General features: G+C 43.3%; 1 long non-coding RNA gene across 1 annotated transcript in view; it reads right to left on the bottom strand.

Moving 5' to 3' along the window:
• The window catches only part of LOC139358188 (uncharacterized), a 30,415-nt gene extending 16,203 nt beyond the window's left edge, over nucleotides 1–14,212 (bottom strand). Inside the window, exon 1 of the long non-coding RNA XR_011612770.1 lies at nucleotides 14,115–14,212. This is a non-coding gene — a long non-coding RNA (uncharacterized lncRNA). The remainder of the gene's footprint in view (nucleotides 1–14,114) is intronic.
• Between the last annotated feature and the right edge of the window lie 291 nt (nucleotides 14,213–14,503).

Here is a 14,503-nt window from a genome sequence, read left to right as displayed (position 1 = left end):
AAGGGGATCAGAAGGGGAGGCTACAGGCTAGGCCCCCTGCTGCCTTGTAGTTAAGATCAAACCAAAAGAAGAAAACCTTGAGGCAAAAGTTTCATGAACTGTCAATCCCTCTGAATATAAGGATTATCGTTTGTACCTAACTGAGGCTCTTCCTGTGGATTTTTAGACTTCCTCTTCTCTGTGTTGTTCAGGGAACCAGCACTGCAGCCCTGCTGAGCCTCAATCCAGGGACAATTCCTAAGCTTCCTTTTCAGGGTCTGGCACTATTCCTTCCCCAGTCTTTGTTTTGGGAATCAAGAAGCTTCTGTCATAGGCTTCATTGCTCACCTAATTGCCTATCCTAGGGCCTCCACTCAGTTGCCAAGGGATTTCTTCCAAGTAGTTAGGGAAGGAAAGGGACTTCCCATAAAGTGGGCCATATATTCCCTTTTAGCTTATGAAAAACTAGGTTTTTACTTTTTAAATTTTGTAATTGAATGTAGAGGCTAGCTTCTTCACGACATCTTTCAGGACCCTGCCTCATCTAACACTTCTCAAGGGAGCCTATGGACTAGGTTTCTTTTTTGGTTTGATAAACCCAGTTAGATAGAATATACCTATTCCAGGAATTCTAATGCTCCACCAGAGAAGTTTCAATCACTTTTTTTAAAAAAAAATGTTAATTATTATAATTCTTTTCTTTTTTTTTTTTTATTGTACTTTAAGTTCTAGGGTACATGTGCATAACGTGCAGGTTTGTTACATATGTATACATATGCCATATTGGTGTGCTGCACCCATTAACTCGTCATTTACATTAGGAATATCTCCTAATGCTATCCCTCCCCGCTCCCCCTACCCCACGTCAGGCCCAGTGTGTGATGTTACCCTTCCTGTGTCCAAGTGATCTCATTGTTCAGTTCCCACCTATGAGTGAGAATATGCAGTGTTTGGTTTTTTGTCCTTGCGATAGTTTACTGAGAATGATGGTTTCCAGCTGTATCCATGTCCCTACAAAGGACACAAACTCATCCTTTTTTATGGCTGCATAGTATTCCATGGTGTATATTTTCCACATTTTCTTAATCCAGTCTATCATTGATGGACATTTGGGTTGGTTCCAAGTCTTTGCTATTGTGAATAGTGCCACAATAAACATACGTGTGCATGTGTCTTTATAGAAGCATGATTTATAATCCTTTGGGTATATACCCAGTAATGGGATGGCTGGGTCAAATGGTATTTCAAGTTCTAGATCCTTGAGGAATCGCCACACTGTCTTCCACAGTGGTTGAACTAGTTTACAGTCCCACCAACAGTGTAAAAGTGTTCCTATTTCTCCACATCCTCTCCAGCACCTGTTGTTTCTTGAATTTTTAGTGATCGCCATTCTAACTGGTGTGAGATGGTATCTCATTGTGGTTTTGATTTGCATTTCTCTGATGGCCAGTGATGATGAGCATTTTTTTCATGTGTCTGTTGGCTGCATAAATGTCTTCTTTTGAGAAGTGTCTGTTCACATCCTTTGCCCAATTTTTGATGGGGTTCCAAGATGGCCAAAGAGGAGCAGCTCCAGTCTACAGCTTCCAGCATGAGCGATGCAGAAGACGGGTGATTTCTGCATTTCCAACTGAGGTACTGGGTTCATCTCACTGCGGCATGTCGGATAGTGGGTGCAGGACAGTGGATGCAGCCCACCAAGCATGAGCCGAAGCAGGGCGAGGCACCACCTCACCCAGGAAACGCAAGGGGTCAGGAAATTCCCTTTCCTAGCCAAGGGAATCTGTGACAGATGGCACCTGGAAAATCGGGTCACTCCCACCCGAATACTGCACTTTTCCAACTGTCTTAGCAAACGGCACACCAGGAGATTATATCCTGCACCTGACTTGGAGGGTCCCACACCCACGGAGCCTTGCTCATTACTAGCACAGCAGTCTGAGATCGAACTGCAAGGCAGCAGCAAGGCTGGGGAAGGGGCCCCTGCCATTGCTGAGGATTGAGTAGGTAAACAAAGAGGCCAAGAAGCTCGAACTGGGTGGAGCCCACTGCAGCTCAAGGAGGCCTGCGGGACTCTGTAGACTCCACCTCTGGGGGCAGGGCATAGCTGAACAAAAGGCAGTAGAAACCTCTGCAGACTTAAATGTCCCTGTCTGACAGCTTTGAAGAGAGTAGTGGTTCTCCCAGCACAGAATTTGAGATCTGAGAATGGACAGACTGCCTGCTCAAGTGGCTCCCTGACCCCCGAGTAGCATAACTGGGAGGCATCCCCCAGTAGGAGCAGATTGATACCTCACATGGCCAGGTACCCCTCTGATGTGAGGCTTCCAGAGGAATGATCAGGCAGCAACATTTGCTGTTCAGCAACATTCGCTCTTCTGCAGCCTCCGCTGCTGATACCAGGCAAACAGGGTCTGGAGTGGACCTCCAGCAAAGTCCAACAGACCTGCAGCTGAGGGTCCTGACTGTTAGAAGGAAAACTAACAAACAGAAAGGACATCCACACCAAAACCCCATCTGTATGTCACCATGATCAAAGACGATAGATAAAACCACAAAGATGGGGAAAAAACAGAGCAGAAAAGCTGAAAATTCTAAAAATCAGAGCACCTCTCCCCCTCCAAAGGAACGCAGCTCTCGCCAGCAATGGAACAAAGCTGAATGGAGAATGACTTTGACGAGTTGAGAGAAGAAGGCTTCAGATGATCAGACTTCTTTGAGCTAAAGGAGGAAGTGCGAACCCATCGCAAAGAAGCTAAAAACCTTGAAAAAAGATTAGACGAATGGCCAACTAGAATAACCAGTGTAGATAAGTCCTTAAATGACCTGATGGAGCTGAAAACCATGGCACAAGAACTAAGTGACGAATGCACAAGCTTCAGTAGCTGATTCGATCAACTGGAAGAAAAGGTATCAATGATTGAAGATCTAATGAATGAAATGAAGTGAGAAGAGAAGTTTAGAGAAAAAAAGAGTAAAAAGAAATGAACAAAGCCTCCAAGAAATACGGGACTATGTGAAAAGACCAAATCTACCTCTGATTGGTGTACCTGAAAGTGATGGGGAGAATAGAACCAAGTTGGAAAACACTCTGTAGGATATTATCCAGGAGAACTTCCCCAGCCTAGCAAGACAGGCCAACATTCAAATTCAGGAAATACAGAGAACGCCACAAAGATACTCCTTGAGAAGAGCAACTCCAAGACACATAATTGTCAGATTCACCAAAGTTGAAATGAAGGGAAAAATGATAAGGACAGCCAGCCAGAAAGTTGGATTACCCACAAAGGGAAGTCCATCGGATTAACAGCAGATCTCTCAGCAGAATCTCTACAAGTCAGAAGAGAGTGGAGGCCAATATTCGACATTCTTCAAGAAAAGAATTTTAAACCCGGAATTTCATATCCAGCCAAACTAAGCTTCATAAGTGAAGGAGAAATAAAATCCTTTACAGACAAGCAAATGCTGGGAGATTTTGTCACCACCAGGCCTGCCCTACAAGAGCTCCTGAAGGAGGCACTAAACATGGAAAGGAACAATTGGTATCAGCCACTGCAAAGACATGCCAAATTGTAAAGACCACCAATGCTAGGAAGAAACTGCATCAACTAATGAGCAAAATAACCAGCTAACATTGTAATGACAGGATCAAATTCACAATAACAATATTAACCTTAAATGTAAATGGGTCAAATGCTCCAATTAAAAGACACAGACTGGCAAATTGAATAGTCAATCACTGTCTTTTTCTTTTTTTCTTTCTTTTTTTTTGAGACAGAGTCTCATTCTGTTGCCCAGGCTGGAGTGCAATGGTCTGATCTCGGCTCACTGAAACCTCCGCCTCCTGCATTCAAGCAATTCTCCTGCCTCAGCCTCCCTTGTAGCTGGGATTACAGGTGCGTGACACCATGCCCAGCTAATTTTTGCATTTTTTAGTAGAAATGGGGTTTCACCCTGTTGGCCAGGCTGGTCTTGAACTCCTGACCTCAAGTGATCCTCCTGCCTTGACCTTGCAAAGTGCTGGGATTACAGGCATGAGCCACTATGCCCATCCCACTTTCTTTTTTATTTGGGAGGTATGTGAAAACTCTAAGGACGAAGACAATTGGTGGAAGGCCTAGTCTTTTACTTAATGGCATCATGAAGTTAGGAGTTGGGAAAGCCAATGTTGTGCTATTCTAGAGGTAACAATTAATTAGTAATGAATGGGGATGGGGGACGCCATAACTAATTTGTAAGAAGTAAAGATTGGTAGTGCACCACTATATAGGATAACTTGTTACACCACCTCACATTTTCTTGGCCACCATTTGCTTTAACCACAGATGTGACAACTAGCTTTGTGCAGGTGTATTTTGATAGTACCTCCCTTCAACTACATCTGTTCTTATGCCCTGGGACATCACTGATATGGTGGCTACTTAGCTCTCATGCATGCACAATCTGGAAGGGTTGAGGGATTGAAGATCGGGGCAATCCTGACAAATAGGGAGAAAAGAGCCAGTGGACAAGGGCTACCTCCATCCATTCCTTGGGCAGAAAACACTATCCATATTCTGTGTTGTGCCATCAGGGAAGAAAAGACTAAGTAGAATGCCCTGAAGCTGTGGGAACACCCTCATGTGTCTTTCTGTGACTGAGATAGTAACTCAGAATCAACACCATACCCTGGGAGGAACTGCAGAAGCTAATGTCATCATTAAAGATTTAAAGGCTGTAGGGATGGTGGTCCTCATCGTATTCCTATTTGATTGATTTAACTTTATGACTTTTATAAAAGCCATAGGGTTATGGCAGATAATGGCCCCAATTACAGATGCTGTGGAGAAATGTGGAGTTTTTCACTGGGAAAAACCCTAGCTCCTAAATGGCGCTGCAGTCTCTTGGATTTTGGATCCATACAGCAATAAAAGAAAATTTCCTCTCCCCTTTGGTGATATACTTAGTTTCTGAGGCCCCGTGCACTGTGAGCAACATCCTAGTGTCTCCTTTTGATTTTGCCTATGGCCCAGACAGACCAGACTAGTTCATGGAGCTGGGCCAGGGAGCGATAGGCAACGCAGATCTCAAGCTCTTCCTCCCATCTTCATCTCTCCCAGATAATACTTAAACCTTCTCTACTAGCTTCCTTCCAAATAGCCCCAAAATGCAGATAGCCCCTTCTTCAATGGTTATGCCATTAGGGCTTTTCCCTTTGTCTGACTTGTCAGAAAGGCCTGGAACACAGCAGTGGGTGCATCTTAGGATCAGTACAGCTTTCATTATTCTGCTATAATGTATGTGGTAATTAATCTGGCAAATGCATTCTTTTTAATACCCATGACTCAGGAGGCTCAAAAGTAAGTTTACATTATGTGGGAGGGATGCAAGTATACATTCACTACCTTGACACAGAGATATGTTATCTTACTTTTTGCTGCCATAATATAGTCTTCAAGAACATTGATCATTATGGCATTTCACAGAATGTCATGAGGATCATCTACATTAGTAACATCATGCTAATTGGACCTGGTGAGTAGGAAGTGACAAGTAGTCTGGATGTTCTAATAAGACACATGCATGCTAGAGGGCAGGAGACAACCCCTTAAACATTAAGGGGCTTTCCAAGTCAATGAACATTTTAGAAGTTCAATGGTCTGGGACTTACCAGGACATGCTCTTTGAGATAAGTGACAAGTAGTTGTACTTTTCATCCTCCTACCACTGAGAAAGAGTCATGGTGCTTGGTAAGCTGCTTAGAATTTGGAGGGAAGCCCTTGGGAGTACTGCCAGAGAAAGAGAACTTTGCAGCAGGTCCAGGTTGGATATAAACCAACAAGGTTAATGATGCTAAAGGAGTCTGCTGTGGATAAACAAGGTGTGTGGATATTCTTGCAAACTCCAATAAGAGCATCATAATATACATCGGTAGGGTTCTGGGGCAAGGACATGCCTTCTGGAGCAGGGAAATTGTCTCCATTTGAAGAGCACCTCCTGGCATGTTCTGGCTCCTAATAGAGAATGAGTATCTCACCATAGGACATCAAATAATTATGCAATAGATGTTGCCTATCATGATCTGGGCATGATTCTGCCCTCAGAATCATAAGATCAGGGAGATATAGCACCCAGGCATGGCCCTGAAGGATGTTCCCCTAAAAGAAAGTGGCAAAGAGAAAGTGGGTAAAGCTGAGAACAGTGCAGTGGCAGTTACTTTTTATGGCGGGTGAAATGCCTTAAAGTGGTGATGTACATAGTCTTGGGCAGTGGCAACTGGTTTGGCTGGTTAATCAAGGCCCTAAAAAAGGCAAGTTTGGATGATTAAAGATAAGAAGTATAAGTAAGAGGCATGTGCATGGGCCCATGAAAGTAGGCATAAAGCATTGGCTTTCTGTGTCTCATGGTAATGCCCAATGAAGAACAGTCATCTGGAGGAGGCCCCCCTGATCAATTGAGTCGACAGATCACTTGTCCTGCAGATTTCAGCCAACCTCTGTCTCAGCCACTCCAGTTCTGTGCAATGGACTTATGGTAGACCGGTTATGGTACAAGGATGGAAGTTATACATGACTGCAGTGGCATTGGGTTCCATCTCATTAAAGCTGAGGGCCCAACCTGGCAACTACAGAGACTGATATTAATCCTCTAAATGGCCCCATCACTTGAAGAGACCAAACAGGCAACTAATAACAGTTTGATTGCATCAATTCCTTTCCACCAGTTGCAGCAATAGGGACTACAGCTTTATTCAGGAAGCTTTCTGTATTAAATCCTTTGTAGAGACTGTAGTTGGCCGCCACCTTGAGCTCTCTGGTGAACAGGATTTAATAATGTAGGGCATGAGTGGAGTTGAGCAGTGCAGGAGATGTACTCTGTCAGACACCTTGTATGTACCACTTCATATCTTCACAGCTTCTCAGTTTACATTTAACTCCAGTCACTGCCGCAGCAACTAGTTTTGCACAAATATATTCTGACAGTGCCTCACTTCATCTGCATCACATTTTTCTGCCCTGGGACTTCTCAAATGCTGTGCTGTGAGATGGCTGTGGAAACCCACTCAGGCATGTGCACCTTGAAAGGGCAGGGAGTTAAAGCCCGATAGGGCATCGCTTTTCTAATGGGGGTTGAGAGCTGACAGACAAATGATGGATAAATGAGGCATATTCTATATGGCTCCTCAGAAGGTCTTAGTGGTCAAGCCCTAGTTACACAGCAGTGACCAACGTGATAATGTCCTCTTATAGTGCTGTTCCCTCTTACCCTCTCTTTCCTGGATCATTTCCCAGCTACGGGCACAAACTCTTATCTTGGGCTCTAGTTTTGTGGAAAAATCCAAAATCATCATAATTCCAATAAGATTCTCCAATGTAATTCAAATTTCTTCAAGTCTTATCTGTATTTTTAGGTACAATGGAGGCACATTGAGGGTAAAGATAAAAATTTCTTGGCTCTTGCTCCAAACTGCATGACCCTAATCTTAAGTTCTTCCTCTCTGGCTTACACGGTCTATGTCCACTGAACGCTCCATGGCAATCATGCCTCAGTACTGTCACTGATGTCTTGGGTGACAATGCTGATGCCTGTGCTAAGTCTGCACTCTCCAGGTGACACCCAGGATGCAGACCCTGACTCTCAAGCTCATAAATGGCTCTGTAATCTCTTGGATTTTCTCTGTGTTGGATTCATACAGCAATAACAGAAAATTTCCTCTTCCCTTTGGTGTTATACTTAGTTTCTGAGGCCCAGTGCACTGTGAGCAACATCCTAGTGTCTCCTTTTGATTTTGCCTATGGCCCAGACAGACCAGACCTAGTTCATGGAGCTGGGCCAGGGAACGATAGGCATCAGATCTCAAGCTCTTCCTCCCATCTTCATCTCTCCCAGACACTTCTTAAGCCTTCTCTACTAGCTTCCTTCCAAATAGCCCCAAAATGCAGATAGCCCCTTCCTCAATGGTTATTCCATTAGGGCTTTTCCCTTTGTTTGACTTGTCAGAAAGGCCTGGAACACAGCAGTGGGTGCATCTTAGGATCACGTGGAGTCTCTTCACTTTTCCCTCTACAATATTACCCTGAGAAAGTCTACTTCATAACTAAAATGTTAATGTTCATATGGAGTGGAATGCCAGTAAAAGTCTTCTTGTTGTAGACTGTGATTTCAAATATGACCTGTGGATTTCCAGCCCTCACCAGCCTCTGACTACCAAATAAGGTCATATTTCCTTTTACAATCTAGAGTAATATGGTCCTGAGTCCCCATCCTTTGAACACCCTTCCTCTGTTGAGTTTTCCTCCACAACTGAATTCTGGGAATCAAGGGATCATTCCCACGCTCCACACACCTCTGCTATTGGGCATGTTTATCAACCATTCATTCCCCAAGTTATCTGCTTCTCCAGCATCCTTCACTCTCCACACAGATCTGCACATGAGGAAGGGGCCTGTAAACTAACTGAATATAATCAATTTGATAATCACAGCTCTTAGGTTTTATTATTTTTAAGATAACACAAACCATTCAAAGTATGAGGTGGGTGACAGTTTGCCATTCCCATACAACCTCACTACTGGGTTACAATGAAAGCAATTCTCAGACCAAATTCTGCTACACAAGCAGACATTTGCTAAACACACGTTCACTAGCAAGTGAGCACAAAATGGCTCACATGGCCTATTCCGGAGGCTTGATGAAGTCATAGCCCCTGTCTGGCCTTTTAGATGCTCTTATGAGCACCTCGCATGAACTTCTGTTCACTGGAGACAAAAGTCAATACTTCAGAGGCAGGATTCTGTTACCCTTACAGTCAACATCAGATAGCAAGCATATTTCATATTGATGGCTACACACCAATGGCTGCACATAGAGCCCTTTAGCAATCAAGTCTCCCAGGGTAGTAAGCTACCAGTTTCCCTGGATTCCAATACTCTGATTAGATGAGGGTAGAGAAATTTTAGCCAGTCCACACATTAAGACTTCTTCTAATTTTACCAATAAAAGATCATTTCTGAAATTTGTTAAGTGAATCAACAGAGCATAATTTTGCATGATAACCCCCCTCCTTTTTTTTTTTTTTTTTTGATAGAGAGCCTTGCTCTGTCACCAGGATGGAGTGCAATGGTGTGATCTCGGTTCACAGCAACCTCCACCTCCTGGGTTCAAGCGATTCTACTGCCTCAGCCTCCTGAGTAGCTGGGACTACAGGTGCACGCCACCACACCCAGCTAATTTTTGTATTTTTAGTAGAGACAGGTTTTCACCATGTTGGCCAGGGTGGTCTCGATCTCTTGACCTCTTGATCTACTCACCTCGGCCTCCCAAAGTGCTGGGATTACAGGTGTGAGCCACCACACCTGGCCAATAAAAACTCATTTTTGATATTCAGTGTGTAAGATGTTCAGTGATGAAGCTTTGACTATTGATTGAGATGCAGATAACAGAAGCACTGGTGGGGGGACTCTAGGTGAAAGTGCCAGCTGACCACCCCTGGCTGCTCCTAATTAAAGCTCTAACTAACTGGCACGTATGTAGTATCTCACTGTCCATGTTGAAGTATTTTATAGTACATTGCTGCCATCACTACAGGTCCTCAAACCTCCAAGCCTAAGGCCGCAGACCTCCTGGACTCCACAGATGGGAGAAGGTGCTCCTTCTGCTCAGTAGAAGGCTTTTACTCATTTCCTGCCACTCCCCTTCATAGGGTGTGGTTGACCACTGGATTCAGACAAAGCAATCACAACAGTTCAGTGTTTTACAAACTACAAATTATGAACCATTAACAGGTTGTAATATCAATTCAATGGGACATGACCAACATTAAAATCAATGAAATAGGAATATATAGACATAGCAGAAAGCATTACTTATAATAAAGATAAGTATTGCTTAATGAAATTTTGTTCCTGTTAGATATTTGTTGCACATGTTTACTGGAATACAATGTAAAATGTAAAATATCCTTTAAAAAGTCTTTAAAAACTGTGCTTCAAAAAAAGTTGAAAGTACCCAAATTGTTGAAAATACATCCACAAGGTTGGTATCATTTACTCTTCAAATACCACTTAGATACCAATGCTCTAGATTCACATTTGGGCAAAAAATTTCTCTCCCTCTTCAAGGACATGGTCCTGGCTAAAGATACTTACTTACATCACTGGGCTAAAGAGTTGGCATCTTAATCTGCACCATCAGCATTCAGATTTATGGTGACTTCACTGCTGTCGCCAAGGACAAGAAATGGGTACTTGCTTTATACTTATGTAACTATGGGATCAATCTTGGTAATTTTCCAAAAACAAAACAAATTCATTCCAAAGAACCTGAGAACCTCTCAGCCTCCCCAAACTAAAAACTCTGAGTGACATCCCAGTGGCCATTTCAGTAAAAACAAAGAAAAAAGAAAGAAATCCTGTAATTACCAGCTACCAGCATCATGCTTCACAAATACTCTGTATTCTGAACACATACCCTAAACCAGATTTTTTTTTTTTTTAATATCAAATAAATTGGAGAGCATGGTTGACACTTTTCTGACAATTGCACTGACTCCTTTGCTTAACAATGGTGGCTTGTATAGAGAGAAAAATCTGTAATGCATAACCAAGTTCCCTAGTTTGGTCAAGTGTTTTTAAGAACTCTTATTGAAAGGGAGTACTACCCCAGAAATGGTTCTTAACTTCCGACAGCATTTTTATTAGCCAAGTCATCAATGCTACAAAGTCCTACATAAGAATTGACAATGGAGTTTGCTGGGATGAATATATCCACATGATATTTTAAACTTAAATTTAGTTTTCTTAAATCTAGCTTTTGCTTAGTAATATGAATACAAATTTGTGGTATTGACTGCTAACACACACATGTGCATTTTAATTTTATTTATTGATTTATTTTTGAGGCAGAGTCTCACTCTGTTGCTCAGGCTGGAGTGCAATGGTGCAATCTCGGCTCACTGCAACCTCCACCTCCCAGGTTCAAGTGATTCTTCTACCTCAGTCTCCTGAGTGGCTGGGACTACAGGCGCCCACCACCACGCCTGGCTAATTTTTTTATTTTTAGTAGAGATGGATTTCGCCATGTTGGACAGGCTGGTTTCGAACTCCTGACCTCAGGTGATCTACCCACCTCGGCCTCCCAAAGTGCTGGGATTATAGGCGTGGGCCACTGCGCCTGGCCACACATGCATTTAAAAAAAAGTTTAAGAACACCACGCATTGAGAGTGATGAATGAAAAGCCAGTTTGTTCTACTGGTGGGACATTCCAATGGAAGGATACACAGTTGGTTTAGCTGAGGGGGAGAAAGTGCTTAACCATGAGTGGAAACTACTGAAAGGAGCTCACTAAAGATGGTGCATAGTAAGATCATTCCCAGAAACCAGAGGGAAAGGAATTTGTGATGCCTGGGGCAGAAATCTAGGAGAAAAGTGATTTGGAGGGGCTGGATTGGGTGTATGCAACGGCACTTGTTGAAGAGAAGCAGAAATAATACAACTTGTGATTGTGAACCAGGGTTCACAGGAAGCCTGTGAACCACGGTTACAGGAAATGACTCAGAGGGTAATGGTGTTGACTCATGTAAAGTACCAGAACCAAGGAAAGGGCTTGAACACACTAATGAACCACATCGTTCTTGGGGCAGCCAATAGAAAGTGAGAACCCTCACTTAATGCATACATGCAGCGTGAGAAATAACATATTGAAGAAGCCCTGTTTCCTATTCTAGCAAACAAAATCATCCAATTCTTCCAAAAGACCTCACAGCTGGCCTTTTTTTTTTTTTTTTAAGAATTAGGAAACCATGAGAAATATTTGTCTTTCATAATTTGCATTTTTGATGTACACTCTCATAAAAAAAGGGATGCCCCCAAATTAAGCACATTTTAGTTTAATATACAGTAGGTAGCATATCATGCAATGTATAGTGAGCCTGTTAAGTTTATCCTTGGACACATGTGATCCACCCGCATTGTGTTGGATGCTGAGTGAAGGTGAGTAGGGCAGAGGGCACAGGAAAGAGCTTCAGAGAACTAGGGCTGTGCAAGAGATACTCTAATGCAGAGGCAGAGGGCAGCCCATGGCTTCACATCCCAGCTCTACACTTTTCCACCAGGGCTGTAGCTTCATTTGCTGGAGATCTAGGGCAGGGATACCTGTAGCTTGATTATTTAAATTGGTTGGACTGTGCTGGCCCCAAATCCCTATTTGATTTCTCAGATCTCTGCTAGTTCTACATAGGATGCATGGAGATTGAAATGTTAGGTTCCAGGCCTGGGCTCAAATCGTGACTCTGCCACTTACAACCCAAGACTTTGGGGGCAGTTAAGCAACCTTTCTGCGCCTCAGTTTCCTCAATTGTGAGATGGGGATAAAGACCTATCTCATTAGGCTTTGTTTGTTTTTTTGAGGCAGGATCTTACTCTGTTGCCCAAGCTAGAGTGCAGTGGCACAACCATGGCTCACTGCCACCTCTATGTCCCAGGCTGAAGCAATCCTCCTGCCTCAGACTCCCAAGTAACTGGACTACAGACCCATGTCACCATGCCTGGCTAATTTTTTTTTTTTTTGGTAGAGACATAGTCTCATTATATTGCCCAGGCTGGTCTTGAACTGCTAGGCTCAAGTGATCCTCCTGCCTTGGCCTCCCAAAGTGTTGGGATTACATGTGTGAACCACCACACCTAGCCCTCATTAGGTTTTTTGTGAGTTTGTGAGTATAAAATTATTCATGAGGATATACTAAGTGCTCACCCGCTATTATTATTATAATACTGAAGGGAGGCAGTATGGCATAGTGGTTCAAGCAAGGACTTGGAGCCAGACTGTTTGGACCTGAATCCTGGCTGTCTGACCTTAGGCAAGTTCCTTAAATTCCCTTTGCTTCAGTTTTCTCGTTTGTAAAATAGGGATAATAGGAGTACTTTCTTCAAAGGAAATAAGCAAAAATAAAAGGAGTGAATATATTTAAAGCACTTAGAACAGTGCCTGGCTTACAATATAGAACTGTTTGCCGTTATTATGATTGCGCTTATTTTGATTTTTTTAATTTGTTTTTTAAACCTAGCATTGGGCCTGGCCCATGCTAGGTGCTTATTTAGAGGCTGTTGAATACATGAATGAATGAATAAACGTAGTCTAATTCAGTGAACTGCAGTATATATATTGGCTGTTCATAACATTCCACATTTGCCAGATGCACTTGGATTTGCCTGCATCACACACGGCTTTGGATGAAGCACAGGCATTTTTAGGTACTGTTCCCAGCTCCATCTCCTGTTCTGCCCCATGGTGCTCAGTGGCAAAAGGGGAGCTATAGGACATGGGATCATGACAGCCTCAGGACACAACACTAAAAAGTCATCATACATTTCGAAAGCTTGGAAACCCGAGAAGGAAATACAAATCATAGACAGAAATCCAATTGCCCGCCATCCCTTTCTATGTAAACATTTCTGGAGGAGAGAAACGCCACTGTCATTTGAATGCTTGGGCAGTGCTGCTGGGGAACTGAGTGGGGCCCAGTAGCAGAAAAGCTCCCCCATTAACCCAGAGATGGATCTATCTGCCGCCTGGGTGGCAGCGGCAGTTCCGCCCCTTCATAAACATCAAGACACAAAATAATGGGATGTTTAGTCTGAGTAATACATTAAGGAAATCAATTAGGCCCACATGCAACTTTCTAAGATTTTAATTACAGTACTTAGGGTACCACACTAGAGCAGTTTGTCAGGAACATAATTTGTTAATGAATAACAACTGACACAGTGAATTAGTTGGGATTGTAATTAGCTCTTGCTAGCCATCCATTGGAACCCTGATCAAAGCCAGTCAGCGAAAGGAGAAACCTGCTGTAAATGATAACCTCGACAGCTCTATCTGGGCTGCCTCCTTGATGCTGGTGTACCCAGAGGGGCCTGGTGAAGACCACGTGCACATTTCAGCTCCAGTGTGGTCTTCAGGGGAGCAGCCTCAGCCTCACCTAGGAGCTTATTCGAAATGCAGAATCTCTGGCTCCACCCCAGACCTGCTAAATTGGAATCGGCATTTTTAGATGCCCAGGTGATTCATAAGCACATTAAAGTTTGAGAAGCACTGGAGGAGCAGAAAGAGCAAAGGTTCAAAATCAAACAGATTTTGTAACTCCTGACACACTCACCTTCTCACTAAAGATGTGTCTGCTGCCCTTGGGTGATTGCTAAGCGATTGCTTTGAGCCTCAGTGTCCTTCTCTGTAAATTGGACCTACTGCTACCTATGCTGCTGAGTCATTGTGATGACTAGCAAAAGCATGTGCATGTGCCTCCAGGTAGTAGGTGAACAATGAATGATGACATAGGAGAAATTCAGCAAGGCTTCCTGAGGAGTGGGCCTGGCTGAATAGCCCTTTTCTCAGACCTGGCTCCCTTCTATGATGCCTTTTCTGAAAAGTCTCTGAGGAGGCAGGCAGATCACAAGGTCAAGAGATCGAGACCATCCTGGCCAACATAGTGAAACCCTGTCTCTAGTAAAAATACAAAAATTAGCTGGGTGTGATGGTGCACACCTG

Source organism: Macaca nemestrina, chromosome 14, assembly GCF_043159975.1.
Source record: "Macaca nemestrina isolate mMacNem1 chromosome 14, mMacNem.hap1, whole genome shotgun sequence".
Classification (NCBI taxonomy): Eukaryota; Metazoa; Chordata; class Mammalia; order Primates; family Cercopithecidae; genus Macaca; species Macaca nemestrina.
Note: the sequence above shows the minus strand (reverse complement) of the source record. Positions and strands in the feature narration are given on the sequence as shown.